General features: G+C 40.2%; 1 protein-coding gene across 5 annotated transcripts in view; it reads left to right on the plus strand.

The window, feature by feature from the left end:
- macrod2 (mono-ADP ribosylhydrolase 2) overlaps window positions 1-23,869 on the plus strand; it is a 442,811-nt gene that overhangs the window by 10,814 nt on the left and 408,128 nt on the right. The window lies entirely within an intron of this gene.

Below are 23,869 nucleotides of genomic sequence, written 5' to 3' on the forward strand. Positions count from 1 at the left end.
TGTTGTCCAAAAATGTCCCTGATCCTCTAGTAGCCCATGTCTTTGGCATATACAGGATCTCACAAAAGTGAGTACACCCTTCACATTTTTGTAAATTGTTGGTTGCCGCCACACATGCTTGATACCATCTGAACCAAATAAGTTTATCTTGGTCTCATCAGACCACAGGACATGGTTCCAATAATCCATGTCCTTAGTCTGCTTATCTTCAGCAAACTGTTTGCGGGCATTCTTGTGCATCATCTTTAGAAGAGGCTTCCTTCTGGGACGACAGCCATGTAGACCAATTTGATGCAGTGTGCGGCGTATGGTCTGAGCACTGGCGGGCTGACCCCCCCCCAGCCCTTCAACCTCCACAGCAATGCTGGCAGCACTCGTACGTCTATTTCCCAAAGACCACCTCTGGATATGATGCGGAGCACGTGCACTCAACTTCTTTGGTCGACCATGGCGAAGACTGTTCTGAGTGGAACCTGTCCTGTTAAACCGCTTTATGGTCTTGGCCACCGTGCTGCAGCTCAGTTTCAGGGTGTTGGCAATCTTCTTATAGCCTAGGCCATTTTATGTAGAGCAACGATTCTTTTTTTTTTTTTCCTTTCAGATCCTCAGAGAGTTCTTTGCCATGATGTGCCATGTTGAACTTCCAGTGACCAGTATGAGTGTGACAGCAATAACACCAAATTTAACACACCTGCTCCCCATTCACACCTGAGAGGGAAAATGGCTAATTGGGCCCAATTTGGACATTTTCACTTAGGAGTGTACTCACTTTTGTTGCCAGCAGTTTAGACATTATTGGCAGAGTGTTGAGTTATTTTGAGGGGACAGCACATTTACACTGTTCTACAAGCTGTACACTCACTACTTTACATTGTAGCAATGTGTCATTTGTTCAATGTTGTCCCATGAAAAGATATAATGAAATATTTTCAAAAATGTGAGGGGTGTACTCACTTTTGTGAGATACTGTATCTTTGGATTGGTATTGGACAGTGATCAAAAGAGGAGGCTATTACAGTTAATCAAGAAAATTGCAGGCTTCACTAAAAGTTTAAAGGACGGTAAAACTAAGTTTGTAAATGTAATTCATTGCTTTTACATGGCAAACGCAAGATCATGTCTCTGATTTTTCTCCTTGTCTTTGTGCATGGAGTTCATTCAAGTGTCACCATCCCTCTCCGATCAGAATGAGGTCGTAAAGATAGCGGTGCGAAGTGGAGAGGACTTCTCTTATCATGATGACTGTGGTAATTATGCACAGGTGTTGACTCCTAATCCATTACCCGCTGTAAACCTTTCCCATCTTTCTGTATTGGATAATTTTTTACAGGAGCCAATTTAGTGTGCACAGGGAATCTGGTTATGAACGCTATAAAGAACCTGACGGGGTTGAGATGAGTGCAAGAAAGGCAATTGGTATTCAGTTGTGTGAAGCTGCTCATACTGCAGTCATCACAGGTTTGATAAGAGCGGTGACTCTCGGTAGGTAGAATACCATGATCCAGTGAAGATTGACTTTTATAAGATTTTTGATATGCAGTCCTTTTTAATATTGTTGGCTTCATGGTCATTCATGCATAATGTACAGTACAGAAACCTACTGAATAGAATACATAACATAATATGTTATTCTGTGGTCATCGCAAGGTAACAGGTAGAGGTGAAACACTTTTATGTGTGTGTAGTTAATCGTCATAACATTCCAAATTAAATTCTAACTCTAAGCAAGTTGATGGACTCGAGCTTTCCCGTGTGTTGTGCCAGGTGAGAAAAACAAAACCGAAAACAAAGTTGGTTTCTAGATCCCTATTTGATAATATTTACATTTCTCTTGAACTAAACATATTGTCACAGTGCTTAATTATTAGTGTAAATGAAACCAAAACAAGAGATGCATTTTATTAGGTTATTTGAGGTTAAATTTGAATAAGAAGAATCAACGAATCATCATTATGTGTTTATGAAAAACAACAGCATGCAAAAAACAAACAAAAAAATAACAAACTGAGCTGCATATTACCAGCAAAAGTGGTAGAATAGTTCTTTACACTATGTCTAAGGTTTAAAACTTACAGAAACATTTGACTTGTATATAGACCTTTACATAAAGGTCCTGCCTATTCTTTACCATATCTGTCCAGCTTTGTTGCCCTTGTTCTTAGCTGTTGTGTGATGGTGCTTTTCCATTACATGGTACCTACTCGCCTCGCCTCGACTCTACTCTCCTCGACTCGCTGTGCGTCCGTTTTCCATTGCAGATTTTAGTATCGCCTCAGCGTGGCTGGTCGTCATAGCGACTGCCGTGGGCGTGGCTTAGTAGCTTGCTTTTCCCATTGACCTATCCCCGCATATCCCCGACGCATTTCCTGGTTCTCCGTAAACAACATGATATCAAAGAGATAGTTAACGTTTACTGCTCCGGATTTCCCACCGTGGTCATGTATATATGACTCTAGAGTCGCTACTCGCTTTGTTTCTCTCACATATATATGACTCTAGAGTCGCTACTCGCTGCGGAGATAATCGCTGTCACTTTCTCACTTCTCCCTCGCTCACTAGCTCCCCACACACACACATACGGCGACTCGACACACACACATCACACATGCACACACCAGCGCACCAGTATAACCATCAGGCCACTTGTATGCTACGGAGAAAGCTCTGCGTGGAGCCTCCGGCAGCAAAAAAACACCGCCGGCTAAACTATTTAAAAATGCCGTCTGTCGCTAGCAATGCAGTGATCAGTGACGCTTCTTTCCGACCAATCAGCAGCCTGCAGGGTTTCACGTCACCTTCTCGGCTCGCTTGGAACCTCAACTGAGGAGGTACTAAAAAAAGTACCTGTTAGCAGGTACCAGGTACTTTTTTTCTTAATGGAAAACCAAAAAAGGCGAGTAGAGGCGAGGCGAGTAGGTACCATGTAATGGAAAAGCACCATTAATTTCTGTGTAAGTCCATTGGGAGTCAAATCCCTTGCATGTGTTCCCATACTTGCACATTAAAGCTGATTCTGATTTTTTTTTTTTTTTTTTTTTTTTTTTGAAAGAAGAAAACCCTCTTTGCCTATCTGAGGGTTACTTTCTTTTAAGGGTCAGGGACGTACCTGGTGGTTGTGGTTCATCCTTCCTTGCATATTGGAAACCTCAGTAGTTAGGCAGGCAGCACAGCAACAGTGCAATGTAATGTCCAGAGAATATTATATGCTTCTCTGAGACACATGTCTTAATGGATGGCACTGCCTTATTTATTAGGGAATGACTTTATGAGTGCTCTGGTAATATTTTAGCAAAGCACAGCTTTCCAGAATGAAATGTAGATGTGGCATTTTTATTCACTGGCTGAGCTCTTGGTCTATAGACAGACTCTAAAACGACTGACTTTTTCCTTTTCCCTTCTTACCAACTTTAGGGTTCTTTTAAAGGTCCAGTTGTGACATATGACAACATATTTACCCTTTTCTATTTTGTGAAAGCCAATAATCTCTTGAGAAATTGATTTTCTGTCCAAATCCTTATTTTACCGCATTGGGACACTACATTACTGTTGGGGACATTTTTGAGCGGTTATGGCGTAGGTTTGCTGAACAATACATCCATACAGACTAACACTAGACTGTGGTATGACATGCCAAAGAATGGTGTCAAAATATACTTGAGTTTTTACTTTTCCATTTTCCTTAGGGATTGATAAAGCTTTTGGTTTTGCTTCCTACTGTTTGGGGATCTTGTCAGTGTAGACTCTTCATTAGATTTTCTGTCAGGCCATGGATGTGCTGCACAACACACTCAGCCCCTGGAGAGTCTGGCTCGATGGGTCTATCTGTCTCTCTGCAGATTCACACCATGTGCCATAACCTCCCTGAGTGATGTAGCCATGCTCTCAGCAATATGACTGCAATTCAGGGTCTCATTCTCTCTGTTCTCTCTTTCACTCTGGTGCCAGTATATATGCCATATACATGAAAACACACACACACACACACACACACACACACACACACACACACACACACACACACACACACACACACACACACACACACACACACACACACACACAACATTGGAGACCATGGCAGAGGACTGGTAACTTCGTGAGCAAACTTGTGATTGTTGCACTGTCACACCAAGAATGAAAATCAATGCCCCTGGCTGAGAGATTTTGCTGCTCTGTTGAACAGTGAAATGACTCTGGTTAGTGGGTTGCATTTGGTCCTGCACTAAAAGGTCCAGTTAATCGTATCAACTCTGAGAGAGATACAGCACAAGGCCCGGGTTTTCCATGTCATCGGGGTGTAAATGTGAACTGAGGTGACAAACCAGCTGGCGAGCTTCCCCTCTTTCCGACTTCAGCTCGATTTATTCCCTCCCAGTGTCCAGATCGTGAACAGCCTTACGCCTCAGTGTTTGGTCAACGTCAACATTGTTTACCTCATCTCTGTGGCCTACGAGGTGCCAACATGGCCAAATATTTTTCATGATATGTGGGTAATAGAAAGTAATCATGGGAAGCTGTGGTGTCGGTGTGTATCCGGCTGAAATGTCTCCCTTTACTTGAACCGCTAATGGTCTATGACCGTATTGAGTTTGAGAGAATGAGCTTCCCCTTCCTTCCCGATCACGCGTTATGTGACCCAACCCACACCACCTTCTCTTTCCCTTACACAGACACTCACAGTACAAAAACCCCACAGACCCCTACACAAATGAAACTGGCGTTGTGACAATTGCCAGTGCTCATGAAGAGGCCCGCCATTCAGGTCCTCGCTTGTCTCCCCGGTGACTTAAGTCATCGATGTCAAGGTCAGAAAGTCGCTGTTTGCATCCCTGTTTTTTCTTCTTAGCCCTTCTTCTCGCCTCTGTTCTGCTACACTCCCCCCCTCCCTCCCTGTCCTGAAACAAACCTTTTCAAAACACCCTTCTTTATGCTGCGAACATGCCAGATCTCATCCATCAGGCCTGTGAGTAATGGTATTCAGACGGGAACACGGAGAAAGAGTCTCTCGCCACCTTCTGTTTCTCTTTTCCTTTGTCTCACAAGTTGAGGGACTTTGATAGAATGACTTCCTGTAAAGAACATGGAAAGGAAAATAAGTAGTAAAAAACAAATGAGTTTTTATTTTGTGAGGAAATGTTACCTCATAAGTATTTTAGTGGTTTAAGAATTGCCTTTACAAAAATTTTTTTTTTTTTTTTAACGAGACAACATGCAGTAATGCTTTTTGTGTGTGTGTGTGTGTGTGTGTGTGTGTGTGTGTGTGTGTGTGTGTGTGTGTGTGTGTGTGTGTGTGTGTGTGTGTGTGTGTGTGTGTGTGTGTGTGTGTGTGTGTGTGTGTGTGTGTGTGTGTGTGTGTGTGTGTGTGTGTGTGAGATAAGGGTACAATCCTCCCAAGCAGATGCATAAGATGTTTTGTAGCAGTATGAAGCGGGTAACGCTTTCATTTACCAGATAACATAGCAAGCAGACCAACAGATGAATGGGTGCAGGGCTCCTAAAGCTTCCGTATCGGTTAACCTGTAGGGGGCACTCTGGCTCCACCTAAGTATCGTTGACGTCTCTGATAGCAGAGTAAGTTTGAGACTGAGCTGGGGCTGCATTTCAGATGGATTAATAGCCTTTCTGCTTCCCCTTTACAAATGTTTCTTTAGAACTGTTTGAGGTGACAACTGGAAATTCCATCCTACAGATTTTCAGCATCTGCTTCTCCAATAGCTCACTGAAATGTCCAATATTGTGCTGTTTTTGGAAATTGAAACACATTTTTGGAACAAAAATAAAACAGAGATGCTGATTTTGGAGCCCAGTCAAGTTTCTAGATGTTACACTATATTAGCACAGAAGAAGTGAGAGCGTTGTGGTGCACGTCTTTTTTCTTTCTTTTTTTTTTTTTTTTTTTTTATAGCTGTGGTGAAGATGTGGAGATAGTGAGTGTGTGTGTGTGCGGTTGTATGAACAAAAGCGGGAGTAAGCTCTTTTATCCTATCCTGTAAGGGAATGTGGAGAGATGCTGTGTGAGACTAGCTCTTTACTGGCCGAGTGAAAAGGAGAGGGTTGGAGAAATCAACCCCTGACTGCTGACTGTTTCTCTGCACAATCCCCAGGCATTGTGCCCTGCTGCACGATCGTCAGCAGGCGATTTACTGGTCTTCACAATACCCCTCTATGAACACCCATTCATTCTCGCTGCTTCTGTTCTCCTCATGTTTTTCTCAGTTTTCTCATTTTAGTTTCAGTTAATCTCTTTTCTTGCGACTACTGTAAACCTTTTGCGGAAACAAAACCATGCAAGCCATGTACACAGAGAGCCCAGAAAAGTGTGCACCTTTGCAGAAATACTGATGAGCTACTTGGTTACAGGCCTGCCGTGGCAAGATTTTCTATAATGGCTTCCTATGTATAATGGTGCAGGTAATGAGCAACATAATGTCACAAGTAAGTAAAGGAATAAAGCACACATTTTGGTGAGGATATTTTCTTTTCTTTATTTTGTTTCTCCAGACACTCGTCGCCCGTCCTCGTTTCTTTAGAGGGGATGCAGTGGTTTAAAGAAATTCATGGTTTCCAGAATATGTAGTTGTCCTGTAGCAGAAATAAAATAATCTAATGCAGCGTTACTGTGACTAAGTCTCAGTCACAATTCCACCTAGAACATCAGCACTTAATGGAGATATGAAATTGTGTCCTCTCCACTATGTCTCTGTTTGCTAAACAGAAAAATCACTCCATATAAGAGGGCCTCTAAGCAACTCAAATGGAGGACTCTGATGTTTGCGGAGTAGCTTTAAATGAGAATACAGTTTCTAACACCCAGGGCACTTCATTCAATATTTGTGAGCATGTACACGTTTCTGTGAAAGCTGAGGAACCAGGGGCCGTGTTCATAAAAGAAGCGCTCATGGCAATTTTGAATGCATTTTAAAGAACCGAATGTCTCTCTCCTAGCTTTAAAAGGTTAGATTTCCTGAGGTTTATTATTCATAAGTCCGTCTAAGGTGAAGGTTTGTTTCAAACTAAGCAATTAGGAAGTGACCACTAAGAAGATGCCATTTTACTCCTAATCTACAAAATATTTATTTCAAATAATCTTTAAGAGATTTAGCTGTAACATTTCCGCAGTGTCTGTAACAACAATTATGATGCTCAGAAGCCTTCAGTTGATATGGTTAACTTGAAAAAATCATGGGAATGTTAGTATTTATTTTCTCAAATCCATGATTCATCTGTCTCATAAATCTACAATTAAACAAAATCGCTCGGCAACATAATTTATTGTGTTTCAGGGAATGTTGTTTAACAGGTAAAGCATAATAAGTCACAGGGCACATAGAGCATAGGTTATCAGCTGTCAACTGTAGGCTGGCTTGTGTCAGTTCCTACTTTTATGCTTTTCATAGGCAGATATTTTGCAAATGTTAAACCGCTTCATGTAAAACTAAATCTTTATTTACAGAATCAGGAAAAGGACAAATTGAACACTTAAAAAAAAATATTTATAACAACCACTAGAACTGCCACCACTGGAAAGCATTTCTTTGTATTATTTTTTTCAAAAATATGTGTGGTGTATGGATATTTATTTGCAGTAAGTATTTTATTTTACTGTCCTAATCTTACAGGGTGATCCATTTCCTATCCTTCATAATGTATATTAAAAATCATATACTGTATATCCAAATGCCTCTTGAAATCAATTTTCTTGTAAGTTAGCTGTGTATAAAAAAATAACCAAAATATTATTTATATTTAAATGAACAAATATAGTGGCTGCATTTTTAAACATTAGGCAATTCTTCTTTTCTCTCTCTTTTCGAACCTCCTAAATATTACTGTTTGGCAATTTTAAATGGGACCTTAGAATAAATATTAAACGACATACTGTAGGTGTCTGCTGCTTGACGCAATATGATGTCAGACAGCCATCAGTGATCTGTTCAAATGTGAAGCCCATTGTGCCGGGGAAGTCTATAGACTAGTTATACCTAAATTATATTTTATAGCAACAGTAGCACTGCCGAATTAGAAAAAATACACCTTATTCTAGAAAATCACATTACGTTACTATCAGAGAGACCTTTTCCATTTCCTATAATGAACCTAGTTAATAACAACAGCAGCCTTTCCTAGATTAAAACAAATATATGGTATAAAGCCAAACTTTTAAAATCTTGCAAAAATACTATAAATGTGAGAAGATTTAGTTTTTGGGAAATAATCAGCTAGTTGACAGTGACAAAAATCTCTTAGCTGTAATGGCCCTGGCCTTTTAAAGAACACTGCTGAATGCTCACTAATAGAATAGAGACTGTCCCAAGGAAAACATGCCAACAGTCAGTGGTTTTTATACATGCATGTATACCGGAACTAAACGATTCTCGATCATGTCCTATAAAGTTCCACAATAATGGCAGAGAATAAGATGTGTTACAGAAAGTATTGTCTTTACCATAACGGCCATAAAAACATGCATGTTATGGTGTGTGTGTGTGTGTGTGTATATATACTGGTATAATGCAATATGTCATTATGATGAACTGACCTGTGATGATGTTTTAATTGAACATGCTCTATCTATTGTACAGAAATAATGACCGTACACTCAGCAATCAGCAGCTGCTCTCAAGGGCTACGAGGCTGCACAGTTGTTGCCCCCGTGTATGGTAATGAAGCACCAACTGGACGTCCTGATGAAATGGATTTCCCTTTTGTTGACACAAGTGATTGTGTAGTTACTGTAGGGCTTAGGGAATGTGGACTCATTATAGACCAAGACCTTCGTTCAGCAGAATGGTAATAGAAACGAGGCTAGGTTCTGTTGGCTATGATGAACGGTGTGAAAAGACTGGGAAGATATGAGTCTATTAGGCATGATGGAGTTATTATTTTTGAAAGGTCGTACAACTTACAAGTCAGTGTTTGGTGTAACTACCCTGGAAACAATGATTTCTAATGAACTCAATCAGTTTTCCAAAAGCAGAACCCATTTGGGCTCATTTATGACAAAAGGAACACTGTTTATTGCAGACTGTGTTCGGAGTTGGTCATTTAAGATGGTTATTAGGGTAACAAGGCCTTGCATACTGAGGACATTCAGTCAGATGCTTGGCATTTCATACTGTCCAACAAACTACCCAGAAGAACAAAGCAATTTTAGGTTGACCTAAAAAGTTAGATTTGATATTTTTTCATTGTGCATATAGTGCTGCATGGGAAGGAATTTTTGATGAGAGGAAAACCAGAGAAGACAGAAAAGAATACACTTATTCCTTGAGTGCCAGTGAGTAAAGAGGTGTTTAATGCAGCAGGGTTCAGAGGGTTGCTTATATAGAGTAGTTATAGACAAGCTGATGATTTGTTGTGATGTACAGGGGGAGAGCAGTGAGACCTGACTTGAAGGTAGTGTGACCTCAGACAAACTGCATTTGTTTAACCTCGCTCAGCTGTGGAGCTATAATGGGATGATAGCTTCTGCCATTAGCATGATGAAATGGACAAATAAGTGACTTTAGTGAAACCCACTCAAGTAAGGGGCTGCAATTTGGATGGCCTTTGATGCTTCGGTTGGCTATGGAAACAATTTAATCTCTTTAATAGAATCTTAGTCGCCCCCCCATGCACAAACAAAGCAGATTAAGGTTCCCAATAAGGCAAAGACTTCACAGTCTTTGTGATAGAACAGAATTCCCAATACAGTGGGTGGCATTAGTTTTTTTTTTTTTTTTTTTTTTTTTTGTAGACACAGGCGAGAAACTCCCTCAATACAGAACCAAAGCTCCAATTCTGTACTTATCTTGCTTTTATTAAATGTATTTATCCAGGGTTAAGATGTTGGATCTATTTTTACGTGACCCCACCAGGACCACAATAGTATCACATGAAATTATAGAAAGAGCGGTAAATAGATAGGAGTAGAATGAAGATAGATAAGGTGAAAGATAGATTGAATGGCATGAAATGCATAAAACATACAATACATACAGCGATAAAATTATTATTAAATTTTCTGCAGAGCAGTGAAATCTCCCCGTACTAAAAGCTAAATCTAGGTTACCGCGTTATTGTGTTGTGCTTCAGTGTGATGGTGAAGCTAATTATATCTCAAGTGGCTGGAACTCAGGCTGTTGTAAATAGTCTGCTCCGAAGCAGCTTCCACACACTACTTTCTTTGATATGAGCACTAAGGAAGCGATCCTTCATCCTCCTGCCATTAGCAGGTGTTGATTGATTTGTAAGAATGCAATTTGCTGTGGATAAATGTAGCAGAGGAAAAGGTAAAGGAGACAATCCAGTGTTTGTATTGTTTAAAAAAAAAAAAAAAAAAAAAAAACATCATGGGTTGTGCCACTTAAACCAATGTGAAGACAAGGTGCAGAGACACTGTATACAATATTTATAGGTATACTTTGAAAAGCTGCTAGGTGAGGGGAAAGAATAGGAAGGAAGAGAGATTGGAGGAAGTTATGAGAGGCATGAGACTCTGAGGAGGATGTTGTGTACTCTCAACAGATTTAATTTCCCATGTTCCCATGATAATCAGGCACCACATGGCTATCCTTCAGCCGCCACAGTCCCCCAGGGGCTGTGCTGCGTTGTTGATGAAACTCATCACATTACAGCTGATATAGGTGTGTTTATCATGTCGTAGTGGGTGTCGTGATGAGTGGTGGAAAAAACCGAACAAGGTACCTCCACACTGTACGACCAAAGGCTTGGAAAGCTTTTGGCCAGTAGACCCAATTACTCCTTAAGTCATGGGATATCTGTTCAGAAAAAGTCCAAATGGACACACAAGGTAGGATCACAGATATTGTGTGTGTATATATATATATATATATATATATATATATATATATATATATATATATATATATATATATATATATATATATATATATATATATATATATATATATATATATATATATATATATATATATATATATATATATATATATATATATATATAAAACTCACTTTCAAGCCCATAGCAAAAAGTCGGCATTTTAAGACGCTCCCAGTCTTCTTCTCTTTCTTACTCCACTTGCTCTCTTTTCTAGCACACCAGTGGAGGGCGGAGTTATGAGTGATCAACTGGCATTAAAAAAACCCATTCAGTCATGGCTAAAAAGCTTTGTTGTAAACCCTAAAAACATTTTTCTTTTAACCAATTTTAGCATTAAAGTTCATGATATAGGCTATTGCCTCTTCAGTAAACATTTTCGTTGGATCGCTGCTCTAATGAGCTTTAGGTCTATTATAGACAACTATAGTTCAGTGGAGTTGCAGGCTGATGAATGGGCTCTTGTATGAGAGGATAGAATTAATTATGACACATTGCATTCAGTGTCTAACTGTTTGTAAAAACGCAGTTTTGAACAGCTTCTTTTTTTTGAATGTAAAACTTCAGTGTAAGTATAACAAATTCTAATTTTAGATATGTATAATAAAATACAGTTATCGCCGTAGGTTAGGGCATGGGCATTTAATTAGTCACACAATTAGTCTTCACTACACCCACAATCCACAGTACACCAAAATATAATTCCACCACAAAACAATTTATCACAGTTTATGACTGGAAGAGTATTTCATAAACTTTGGAGCACAATTTCATGTATTTATGGCAAAAAGCAATTACTTCATCTCACTACCGACTGTAGCTTCCGTTAAGCTCACGAATTGTCATCAAACTGTACTTTTGTAAATTACTCATGAATTGCAAATTTCAATGTAACCTCTGAAATAACATAGGGCAGAACGTCCTACCTATTATGTGTTCAGCAAAATAACTTTTCAAAGCTCACCATCTGATGCAAGGCATTGCACATAGTTACAGGGCAGTAAATATATTAAGGAGGTATTATTAAACTTGACTGCACTTTTAGCTTTAATATTACAGAAATACTCCATTCTCTTCTTTTATCTTTCTTGAGGTGGTCCCTTACTACACAAACAACTACTCGTCACATACTGAAAGTCTCTCAGACAATGAAGGCAATATTAGTTTGTGTTGGTTAAAAGATCATAGTTCCAGGAGTCCTCATAGGCTACTGGAGTAATGGAGTTATCACATTTCAAGAGCATTTTCTTTTTTTGCTTCTTACTGTAGGCTTAAGCACTACGTTTTCAGTTTACAATCTTGATGCATCCAACAGAATAGCGCTGCAATAGTGTTAATTTGGCACTACTGGTAATGTATTTGATTGAATTTTATTCAATATCATGTCCGCTAATGTATGTAAATGAGTGGACAAAACAATGCAAACACTTCTCACTGTAGTGCAAACAGCACTACTAACTATATAGCTAAAAAGCAGCCATAGAGTTGAATCAGCACCTCTCTAACACATTGTAGGTAGATAGATGTACCTTAAAGTACTGTAGTAACTTAGTGTATATACCATGGCGTTTCTTGACTTCGAGATATGTTGTATAACCTAGGAGAACAGATAAATTACTCAATATTTGATTTCACTGCAGAATTGGCAGGGTGATGTGGACATAGTAACCTGTGCTCATCATCTCTGTAAGTGTGTTTTACATTACACGGTAACACAAGTATGTTAACGGAGTAAAGTCCTGAAAACCGCTACACAGTGATTTCCATTTAGAAGACAACTCCATTAACTGTGGGCCAATTAATGCTGCCTGTATTGCTGAAGTTAATGAAGTCAGCGCAGGATGAAAGGGGAAATGGAAGGTCAGGCCCTATTTTCATTGATGATTTTGTCCTCGGTGATGCTTCGTCCATTAATCATTTGTAAGCAGGATGTGTTGAAAGGGGAATCTAAAATAAAGCGACATTTTACTTGAGAAAGACAAAGTGAGGTCAAAATGTCTGTAATACTAAAAGGTAATTGTAGCTTAATGTTTGATTAATCTCCTCTCTAAATAGGCCCTGCCACAACCAGCACCTCAATTTTGAGTGCATTCAGAACAGATGCGCTTCTATTTCTATGAAATATTAATGAATCCCCATCGACTCTTAAAGGCACACGTGACACGTAAGCAAAGAAGCTAAATAATGCCTAACTTAAATAGAGCTGACTGACAGCAGAAGAAATGATTTGAAACAACTCATAAGCGCTTGTTTTTACCATTGAAGAAATAGTGACTGGAGTCTTACTGGAGATTATACGGACAGCTACGGACACCACGGGCACATAATAGGTCTGTTTATACTAAGCGCTTGGAGAAGGTGTTCCACCTTGGCTATATATAAACATTCAAAACGGTAAAACATTTGTTTTCTGTGTCGACCAGTGGGCTCTAGTTAGTTTTTTTTTCCTCGCTCCGGTTAATGAATGCAATTAGGGTTGGACGATGTCCCCTAAATTGGCAGTCGACGATGTTTACAGTAAAACATCGTGATGGACGATGATATCGTCGTCGGGGCCGGGGCGGGGTGGGGGGTTGCTTTAAATAAATATTTTTTTTCTACTACTATGGGCCAACAGTTAACATAGAAACGATTAGAGATACATTTAAATGCCCTCTGTAAATGGTGGCCTGCTGGTAGGTTTTACAATTAGACGTACTTTCACTTAAGTACGGTGCAGTAAAGCCAATCAGATGTGGGACGTTTCCTTCAACAGGGCGACAGTAATAACCTTTCATACCATCATTACTGAGTTTAAACTACATTCTCGGTTATGTTTGCACTGAATAACACATTCAATAAACAGAAATTTAACTCTTGCAGCGCACATGAACAGATGCGCAATATTAGCTCACATATAAAATAGCACCCTCGTGAATTAGCCTACTGTTGCTAACGTACATTCATAAATCCTGCATAACATCGTGCCGTACCTACAGGACCTCAGACTTACTTATTGATGCACGCACAGAGTAGTGTCGACAAACTTAGCTAGTCCAATGAGGGGAGAAAGGAAAGTGTGATAGCGTTCCACTTTTAACGCTTTTTTCTCTCTCACTCGAGACCGCTGTGTCCAACGTTACTAGAAGGTAGAGCGAGCTACAACTGACAGGGAGAGAGAGAATGTTTCACTACAGCCAGTCCAGTCTGCTCAAAGCGATGGTCTTTTTTACAAATAGGTTGCACGTAAAGGGGGAAAAGTAGCTTCCACTTAAGGAGCCCTATGTCCTGTCTTTGTGTCTTTGCTAGTTTAAGACCGACGCACTTGTCAATTTCCCATCCAGCGCCCGCGACAGTGTGTTTGACGGGGTGGGAGGGGGCATCACGATGGTGGCTCTCCATTGTGATGTCGGCCAGCCATCACGATGGACGGCACAACCCTTATCCCGTTTATGAGAAACCTAAAAATGCTAGCTGAAGTATTCGGAAATTAAAAATGCGGTACAGTTGCATACACCTTACCCCGGTTATTGAGCGGCGTGTGTCGTCATAATGAAAGAGACAGCAAATCTTCATACACTGCTCCCCTGTCCTACGCGGTGGTAGCGACAGTCTGACACCGGTCAAAGTGGAGGACCATGACTTTTATAGGTGGAACACGTGCCTGGGTTCCACATTACATGCAACGTTAAAGTTACGTTTACATACCGTGTATTCTGCGTGCACGTGATCTCCGTACCATGACGATTGGTGCAAATACACAAACCATTACAGCTCTAATAAGTGAATTTAAGTTTTTATACAAACTGTTCTTGACAATCTCCGTAAAAAGCAAACTATAAACGGACAAATAAACTACGTCCAACAGAGAAAGGACAAAATTCTTAGACATATGCACCCCAAAGCGAAGATTTTTGTTGTTGTTTTGTTAGACTCATGCAAGTTGGCATCAAATCGTCAATAATTTGTTTAGCGGAGCTCTCTCAAGCTGTGCAAATACACACAGTGTCACTTTGTAGTAGCGACCAGGGAGATCTTGTGTTGGTCCCAAAAACCCATGTGTGTATGTTTCAGGTTTGCAAGTGTTAAGCAGCCAAGTAAAGCAGCATGGAATGAGGAGTGCATTGCCTCCCTCGGAGAGCTTCATTATGGTAAACTAGGTTTAGGCTTTCACTCTAAACACCAGCTGGCATCTCAATCACAACCGTCTGCTGTAGTATGTCAACATATTTACCGGTAGATTTTAACACTTCCTTTTTTTATAGCTGTTTCTTGTTTTGAGTCTAACGCAAGAAATGACTAGTATAGAGTATGGAATTTAATCAGCTTTACGTAGTATTTTTAATTTCCATTTGGAGAGATGATAGTTTAGAAAAGTGCTCTATCGTTAGATTATTTAGCTTTCCAACTATCTGTTAGAAGTAGTCAATGTCAACGCAACACGGACAAGGATGTGTAATTGTTTATTTTTTTTACAACGTTTACTAATGAGTTACTATTGAATTTCCTCAAAACTCCAGACAGGACCGTTGACAATATTGACAGTATTACTGATGTTAATAATGCCTTAATCTGCTCAATTACTTTTCATTGTGTAGGCAATTATCTTGTATGTCACTGAAAGCAAGGCGTAGCACAATCCAATTTCAGTTGATATCCCTCATTTATTCATGTTTTCTTCTGTCGGTTATGGTCAGACAGATTCTGTTTTTGCTGCTGCGCCTGCGACAACACTAACATTAATCTTTTTTTATTTATTTTTTATGAAAATGCAATGGTGAAAGGAGTCATCTGCATGTTGTTGATTACAGTAACGCTTGTTGTTAAAACTCTCCTCATCTAACTATAAATCAAGACGGAGGACCCTCTGTGTGTGTGTGTGTGTGTGTGTGTGTGTGTGTGTGTGTGTGTGTGTGTGTGTGTGTGTGTGTGTGTGTGTGTATGTATGCGTCTTTCAAATATCTCAAGAACCGTTCATCCAATTTACTTCACACTTGGCTTCCTGGGTATCCAATGAATTTGTGGTTTGGAATTTGTGAGATATGTTTCATAGTCGGTTGTTAGGTTTGAGGAGGGAAAAGTTACATGTGCGCACATTGGGCGTCAGGCTCATTCCCTGGTTCCTGCAACCAGATATACTGTATGGAGAGGTCTTGAAAACCTGTGTACTTGGAGATTAATCATCATAAAAGACAACAGGCCTGTGCTTTATTCTGCCAAATCTTGCCTGCATTTTTTTCGCTGCGTGTTTTCTTCATTTTCTTTCCCCTGCTAAAGCATTTGTAAAAATACAGCTTTGTGGGTTGAAACTCATGCTAAAATCAAAACAAAGGAATATGTTGGCATCTAACACCAACAGTCAGAGAGGCCAAGAAACACACATGCCCACACAATGTTGTGCTCATAGGCAAACATTAGGGTCAGGTCTGGGCTTCATTAGGGAAATGCACTCAATTGCAATTAGCGGTAAACATATTCTTCTGTGCACTTACCCTTTGATTGCATTGTTATTGCACAAAGGCAAGATAGATGGCTGTATATTTGAAGCGGTGTACTTTTTCAATTAGCCACAGACCCAGAAAACTTTGCTATGTGTCCCATGGGCATGGTACGTATAGCAGACAACCTGAGTAGAGCAAAGTTTGGTTTGAATTCATTAACAGTTAGCCTAACTAAGAGCACATTGTTACAAATGAAGATTGGATAGTACAAATGGAGGTTTTTGTGGTTTCTCCCAGTTTTCTTAGGATCAAATTCACCAACTCGCTATATAACCAGCCTTTAGGCTGTCATTCAATATTCAGGCCATCCTTCAACAGACTGCTGCGTGGTGGTAAATCTGACAGTTTTTGAAAAAAGTGACATCATTATTTAATCTTCCAGAGCATGGACGGCAATTCAGTATACAGCAGTGGCAGTGCTAATAAAACCATTTGTTGGAGTAGCAGTGACGTGACAGGAGATTTTACCCATTTATCTGTACGTGTATGACTATGAGGCAGTGTCCTCTCAGTCAGGGCCACAGCAAGAGGCCAGGAGGCGGAAGATGAATACCTGATAAAGCTTTACTCCCCGGACATTACTAAATGAGCAAACCGGCAGTTTACAGCTACCCCTCAATGTAACCTGCATGTTTTATAGATGAGAAGAATCTGACTGTCAGAGAATGAAAGCATCTCTCAGGATGGTACCATAATGGCCTCTCAGTAAAATGAGACAGGGCTTTATGAGTGTTTATCATTGCACATTTCACCAACCTTTTTTTACAGCCCAGAAGGAGATGGCAACAAAGCTTAAGAGAACGTTGAAGCTTTTATTTCATTAGCCAATATGTCAGATTGATCAGAGAGCACGAGAAACATTCCGGTGCTTTATTATTCAGACAGCAATTAAAGTGAGAGCACTACTGTAAAATGATCAAGTAAATACCTACTGGTGTCTACTAACTGCTCCATTCCCCACAGGACTTTTAATGTTATGCTTTTTTCGTGTGCTGCTTATGTGGTCATGAAGGGGAGCCTTGGTGCCTTTTCTATTTATATTGTGTTTATCAACCCTGTAACTCCTCACTTGATTTTACTTAGCATTTACTAGTGACTAGTGCAGTGCCCGCTGAAAATGTACCTGTTTGGAATGGGCCGATTGCTTGGCCTGTGGTATTGCTGCTTGTAGAATTCATCAAAACCAAATTGTACCCCAAACCACTTCAAATGAAACTCCCCTGTATACCCTACTACTAACTTACTGATTTGCCTGACAGAGAATGTTGCAGATTCAGAATGTAATCACAAAATATGACAATGACAATGTGGAGTAATCAGACATTAGTGTCATGGACTCCTGGCAGTGTGATACCCATCCGGCCCGTTATGAGAGCTTGCGTGGGTATTTTGGCGATGGTAATGTTATTAGTTAGCAGTATACTTAATTTTTACCCGGGATGAGTCTGATTAAAAGTGCTGTGTCTGCCCGGTTCAGCTCTGAGATTTTCTCGCATTGCACAGCGCTGTGAAGGAATAATCTCTGAGATTAGGTTATGTTCTGCCTGTGGTTAGAAGTGGTGAATGTAGGCTACAGCTCACAGCAACTTAATACTATATAGTGTCTGGCTTTTGTTTGGTTTCCTCTTAGCGAAAAAATAGACACGGAAAAGCGTAGCGCCTTTTTTTTCCGCCAACCTTATTCCACACAACAGTCGCAATGTTCATTTCAGCTATCCGCTCGTGCTCCAGGAAAGTGAAGAAAGGTTACAGGAGATAGGTCACAAGTTTCTATCCAAATCACAAGGTTTCACTAAATTTTTCTCCATACCACTGGGAGGTCATCAGGAGCTTATATGCTTGAGAAGTGCTGAATTAACGTTGAGTGAACAAATATGGAGACTTGCAAGGAATTAGAAAGCAGGTAGAGCAAAAGGGATTACTTGGAAGCTAACGGGGTTCATCGGTTTTCTCAATTAGTTGGCTACTAGGAGACAGCGACTGACACGACTTTGGAAGTTTTATTACAGTGACTTGGAATGGCTGAGCAAGAAGGCGGAGTCTTTACAATTCCTATATTATAGGATTCTGGTGAAATAAAAAGCACAAATAATCAGTTTGTTGGTATTACAGCAAAGCAGCAAACATATATAGAGATACTGTATGTATGCATGCTTATGACATTGTAGTCTTCGAATTGCTTTCATTAGCCCAAGTTTCCATTTCAGGGCTTAACTCTCTAACTGTTGGCTATTTTCTTTCTTTTTTTTTTTTTTTTAGACCTCACGGTTATTATGAATTACAACCATTTTAGGCAGTACAGCTCCGCATCGGTCTTCCACTGTTAGTGTTGCGTGTGAAGACTGAGATTTGGAACGACAGGAGTCCTTAACCGTTTTGTCAGGCCCTGTCCACACGTACCAAAACGATCTTTTTTTTTTTACCCGTCTTCCCTGGATTCGTTTCAAGAATAGTTGCGTCCAAACGAATCCATTTGTAAATGACTCAATACGCTACTTCATATGCCAGGCCTATAGGTGGCGCTGTTTCTGCTACAGAAATTCACCAAAAAACGGAGAAGAAGAGCATAGTCACTTCCACTTCCCATCATAACATGACTAGATTATAACGTTCTCTTAATACATCCATGGACTATAAGAACTTTCACCACTGCTCATATTATAAAGCCGTGGTAAAAGTTACTATAATCCGTTCAAGGAGTTGATAAGACAGATTAGCTAGCTAGTTGCTAAATTGTCTACTTCCACTTTATAAACAACCATAGCAGCTAACCTTAGCTACGTCGCAGCTGTAGCGGTCAGCTACTTTGGAATGTTTAACGTTGGCTACATAACGTTAGCAATATCTCTTGTGTAGAATCCAGGCCCGGCAGGGCAGAGGGAAGTGTCAGGGAGCAGAGACAAAGTATTTAGGTGAAGTGAGCTGGTTTGACCATGGAGATGGGATATGCTCGCTTAGCTCCGTGTGTGACCGCCGTGCACTAGCTCAAGTGCGGTAAGAGGTCGAGGGGTGTGGCGATGACATCATCGATACAGGGTCGTATCCGTATTCACCATCCATACGAAGCCAAATGAGAGCCGTTTTCGAATTTTGTGCATGCGTTGAGTTGAGTTTAACTCCGAAAAGACAGTTAACACAGGTTCCCGTTAATCTTATGATGGACATGTGTTGTAATATTTAAACTAACGATCCGTCAACGGCAAAATACATTTATTTACGGGACCTCCGAGCAGGGTCTCCGAGTGTGACTGTCCGAGCGCCGAGCTAGTGGCCCCGGCAGGCGCAAGCTGGCGGCTGCGTCAATTTATGGAGCTCCGACAACTCCGAAAACTTTGGAGCAAATTGTCAATTCGGCAAAGATTTTCGCAAGACTGCCTATATTCGAAATCTAAACCTTTCATTTCTCGCCTAAAATGTTCTCCGAAGTGAATTTAGTGATGAATAAGATGGTGAAAATTGTTAAAATAGTCCCGTTTTTGGGCTGTCTATATACTGGAAATCCAACCATCATTGAATGCCAAAATGAATGTTGGGATACAGGTGCTGCGAAGTTCATACAAGTTACCAACCGAAAGACGAGAGCTGCTGGCCCTCTTATGCCTTACAAATGCCTCAGGCCGTCAAGCAAACATGCACCCCAGCCCTCCTCATCACAGTAACTCAATAGCACTCTCCACACTACCCTTCAATGTCTCAACACCTTTCAAGGTTGAAAAATGCCTCACACCAGTTAGCTCCCCAGGATGTTGACCCGGCAGTGCAGGTCATCACTCCTAGACAAAGAGATTCTTATCAGCCCAGTCGGCCTCTTCTCACCCACCTCTATCCCCTGCCCCTCACATGGTGAGCAATGACTTCTCTGAAACTTAATATCGGTGATATCATCAAGGTGCTTCCCTACCCCTTCCCTTAGTATTTTTTCACATCACCCCTCTCAATCCTATCAGGCACTTGGCTGACGGAGGGTGCCTCCAGGGAGCGTTGGTCAGTTTGGTGCCATTAAAGGATATGAGAGAGAGAGAGAGAGAGAGAGAGAGAGAGAGAGAGAGAGAGAGAGAGAGAGAGAGAGAGAGAGAGAGAGAGAGAGAGAGAGAGAGAGAGAGAGAGAGAGAGAGAGAGAGAGAGAGAGAGAGAGAGAGAGAGAGAGAGAGAGAGAGAGAGAGAGAGAGAGAGAGAGAGAGAATTGTGAATGAAGAGGTTAATGTTCCATAACTCATTTTTCTCTTTTCTCCCCCCAGTAATTCAACAGCATGGAGAAATTACAAGCTGCCCTCCTGCTCAATCCATTATGCTTCTGCATTATCATCTCGTTTTTAGTATAATGCTTAGCTCTCCCACACTCTTTTTAAAGCAAAAAAGTGATAGATATATGCATGTTTCATATGGAGTTTCCCAAAGTAAATTAGGCTAGATTAAGTTTTGTGTAAATTACAAAAAACAGCGTATGAGCTTCATTGGTAGCTATCTTTTTCTTGCTCACTATGTGATAGCTACTGTAATATGAATCTGTACAGTATTCCTGTACAGCAAAGTTCTCTGAATATTACCATGAAATATTACCATGGAAATCAGTGTGCTGATCAGAAAACCCAACCGTAATTTGGCTAAATTGTTTACCTGCCTCGGTAAACTAGATAATAACCCAGCTTTTTATATTCAAGCATCTAACAACTGGGATATGATCTTAACCGTTATTATATTCAGGGCATGATGGTTGGCATACATGAGCATCCTAAATGTTATAGAAGCTCTGCAGTGCATACAGATCTATCCACCAAGACTTCAATTAAATTGCATATTTACAAGAAATTTCCCCTGTGCTGCCACTCCGAACTTATTTCATTTGGATAGGGCTGGACCCGAATATTTGAATATTCGTTTGGTGGGTTGGTATTCGAATTGAATTTTTTTTTTTGGTTTATTTATTTTCTGCATTTATCTCTCGTTCACACTCCAGTCCAGTTGGTGGCGGTAATGCACATTTAAGTTGGTTTGCCAACCGCCAATAAACTACAAAGAAGAAGAAGAAGAGACTGTCGGTACACGATGACGTCCACTTCGAGCATTTAGCAAGCTGGGCAGAGAAGCTAGCGGCGATAACAAGTGCGGAAATGGAAAACGTTTGTTGAAACGTTTGTTTCTTTGGACTCTTGGGGATTTATGAAAATCAAGTTTTGGTCAAAATACCACTTTGTTGCTGAAAGGACAACGACAACAGGTATGCATGCACTCTCAGCTACGCAGATTACGGCTAAATTGTTTTATTTTCTGTTACTTTGTAACAGTTGTGTACATGGCTGTATATTTTAAAGATTTAATGCTTTAAAGTTATAAAAACGCTCATGAGTGGAAGTTTTATCGAGGTTACAGCAATGCCCCAGTCACAAAGTGTCCCGTTGACGAGACGGTGATCCTTGATAGGTTAAAAGTTTATTAATTCTGAACGCGTCTGGCCTGTCTATCTATATTGCACCAAATACGACACTGCACTTGTGAAGTCGTTTGGATGAAAGGTTCTCAAAATAATCAACATGCAAACAAACAGACAGACACATAGAGATTCCTGCCTTTATTAGAGATAATAATATGTTCAGCCCCCTCTCTCCGAAGCTTCGAATATTCAATGCTCATTACTACCGAAGCTTCGAAGCTCAAAAAATGGTATTCGGACCAGCCCTACATTTGGATTATTGTTGTGCATGACTAACAATGTGTAGATATAGAACATTTTGTGATGATGATGGACTGATAAACTTTTCTGGTAGAAAACATGATTGGTAAGGTACATTTTAATTGAGGCAACTTTTGTAGTAATCTCACTTTGTTGTCCATGAGTAGCAAAGCAAAAGGCAATTTGCCATTTACTTTTAAATAATAAGATGTGTGGGGTACCTGCCATGGACAGGCACATTTATTTGTCTTTGTTTTATCAGCTAAACAACACACTTTCATCTTCTAGCTCCCTTAGTAATGCAGATGATGTTATCAAGTTAATGGTAAGATAATGTGCAAAAATTAGGCAAATACTATCCAACAATAGTTCAACTCTGAGGCATCTGTTTGCATCCACTGTGCATTATCTCTACAGATAGAATATGCACATTTATATTCAGTCCCTCAGAGTGTATTCATAAAGTTTTCATGAGGGGTGAATTAATTTGATCCCTGTATGCTTAGCTATTACAACTTGTATTGTGGCTGTCAACATGTATTAAAAGCCGGGACAGAAGAGATGTCTAAGATCCAGGCAAACTCATTACTAGTCCCTGAGACCTCATTTCATATATATATATTGGTTTTATTGCAGTCATTCTCAGTCGCAGTGTGAGATGATTAGTATATTTTCTTGAAAAATGTAACAAAATATTGAAATGATTTGATAATAGATTCCTGAGATTGTCAACTAGTGGCTCTTTGAAGGCTCAAAATGAGCTTTTTTTTAATTTTTAATTTTAAAAACCTCTGTTCAAAACCAATCACCTGACCTGATGAATCCACTGTCTTCTAGTCAATCAGCCAAACTCGCAGATTGTGTGCCCAATATCCACTCTGCTTATCAACTAGTCACCACAGAGTGCTATAATCAAATAATCAATGAGCCATTTGACCAGAGTCAATATCCCACCTTCTAAAGCTGCCAATTTAGATTACCATGTATCAGCCTGATCTGACACTTAGGTCAATATAACATCCTTTCATACTATACAGCCTAATAACATGATCAGTTTGCTTTAATCTAGCTATGTCTGCTAAACCGATCATTGTCATTATGTGACCAATTTGTTCTCTGCTTGGAAAATGGACAGCGCGTAAAAACTGATGGACCTTCCTATTCCTATTTGGCTGCCATTTACCCCTGAGAATCAGTGTAGTACATTCTGGATGCGCAGCAGAATGAACATTTACATTTTGGCATTTAGCTGTCACACTTCTAGAATGACACACAATTGGCAAAACAACAGCATAAGTTTAAATGCCTTGTTTGCTGACATTATGAGCAGTGCAGTGTTATGAGAGAGCAATGGTCAAAGCCCACAGTCTAGGTTGAACAAATATACCTGTGTTGCTATATTCGTGTATGATAGTATAGGGGATAAATAAATAAGAGCAAAACAGAAAAGTGATGTTATTTATTCTCTTTTATCTGTACTGGTGGAAAGAAAAGTGGCACAGGACATCAAACACATGGCTATTATTTTCCCTTGACTGTAGACAGTTTTTTAAATTGAGGAAAGAAAGCAGGTTCCACTTCTCTTAGAGCTAGCCTCAGCTGTCTTTTTGCATGGCGGGTTTTGCCATTGGGGTGCTTCCACTCCCTCATAATGAACACGGCTGTCTGCTTTGGTCGCGGGCCAGAGGTGGTGTGGCATGGATGGCGAGCCGGTTTTATTAGCAGGGGTGAATAGCCAAATTTCAGGTCTCTGATGGACTGTGACATGGTAGGCCAAGTTTTTCAGGGGCCTGAACTCTGTGGAAACTAAGCCGCTGTCAGTCCAGATGGGGTCTGCTACAGCAGATTACCACTCCTTCACTAGACTGCTATTTGCTC

Source organism: Perca flavescens, chromosome 17 (genome assembly GCF_004354835.1).
Source record: "Perca flavescens isolate YP-PL-M2 chromosome 17, PFLA_1.0, whole genome shotgun sequence".
Lineage (NCBI taxonomy): Eukaryota > Metazoa > Chordata > Actinopteri > Perciformes > Percidae > Perca > Perca flavescens.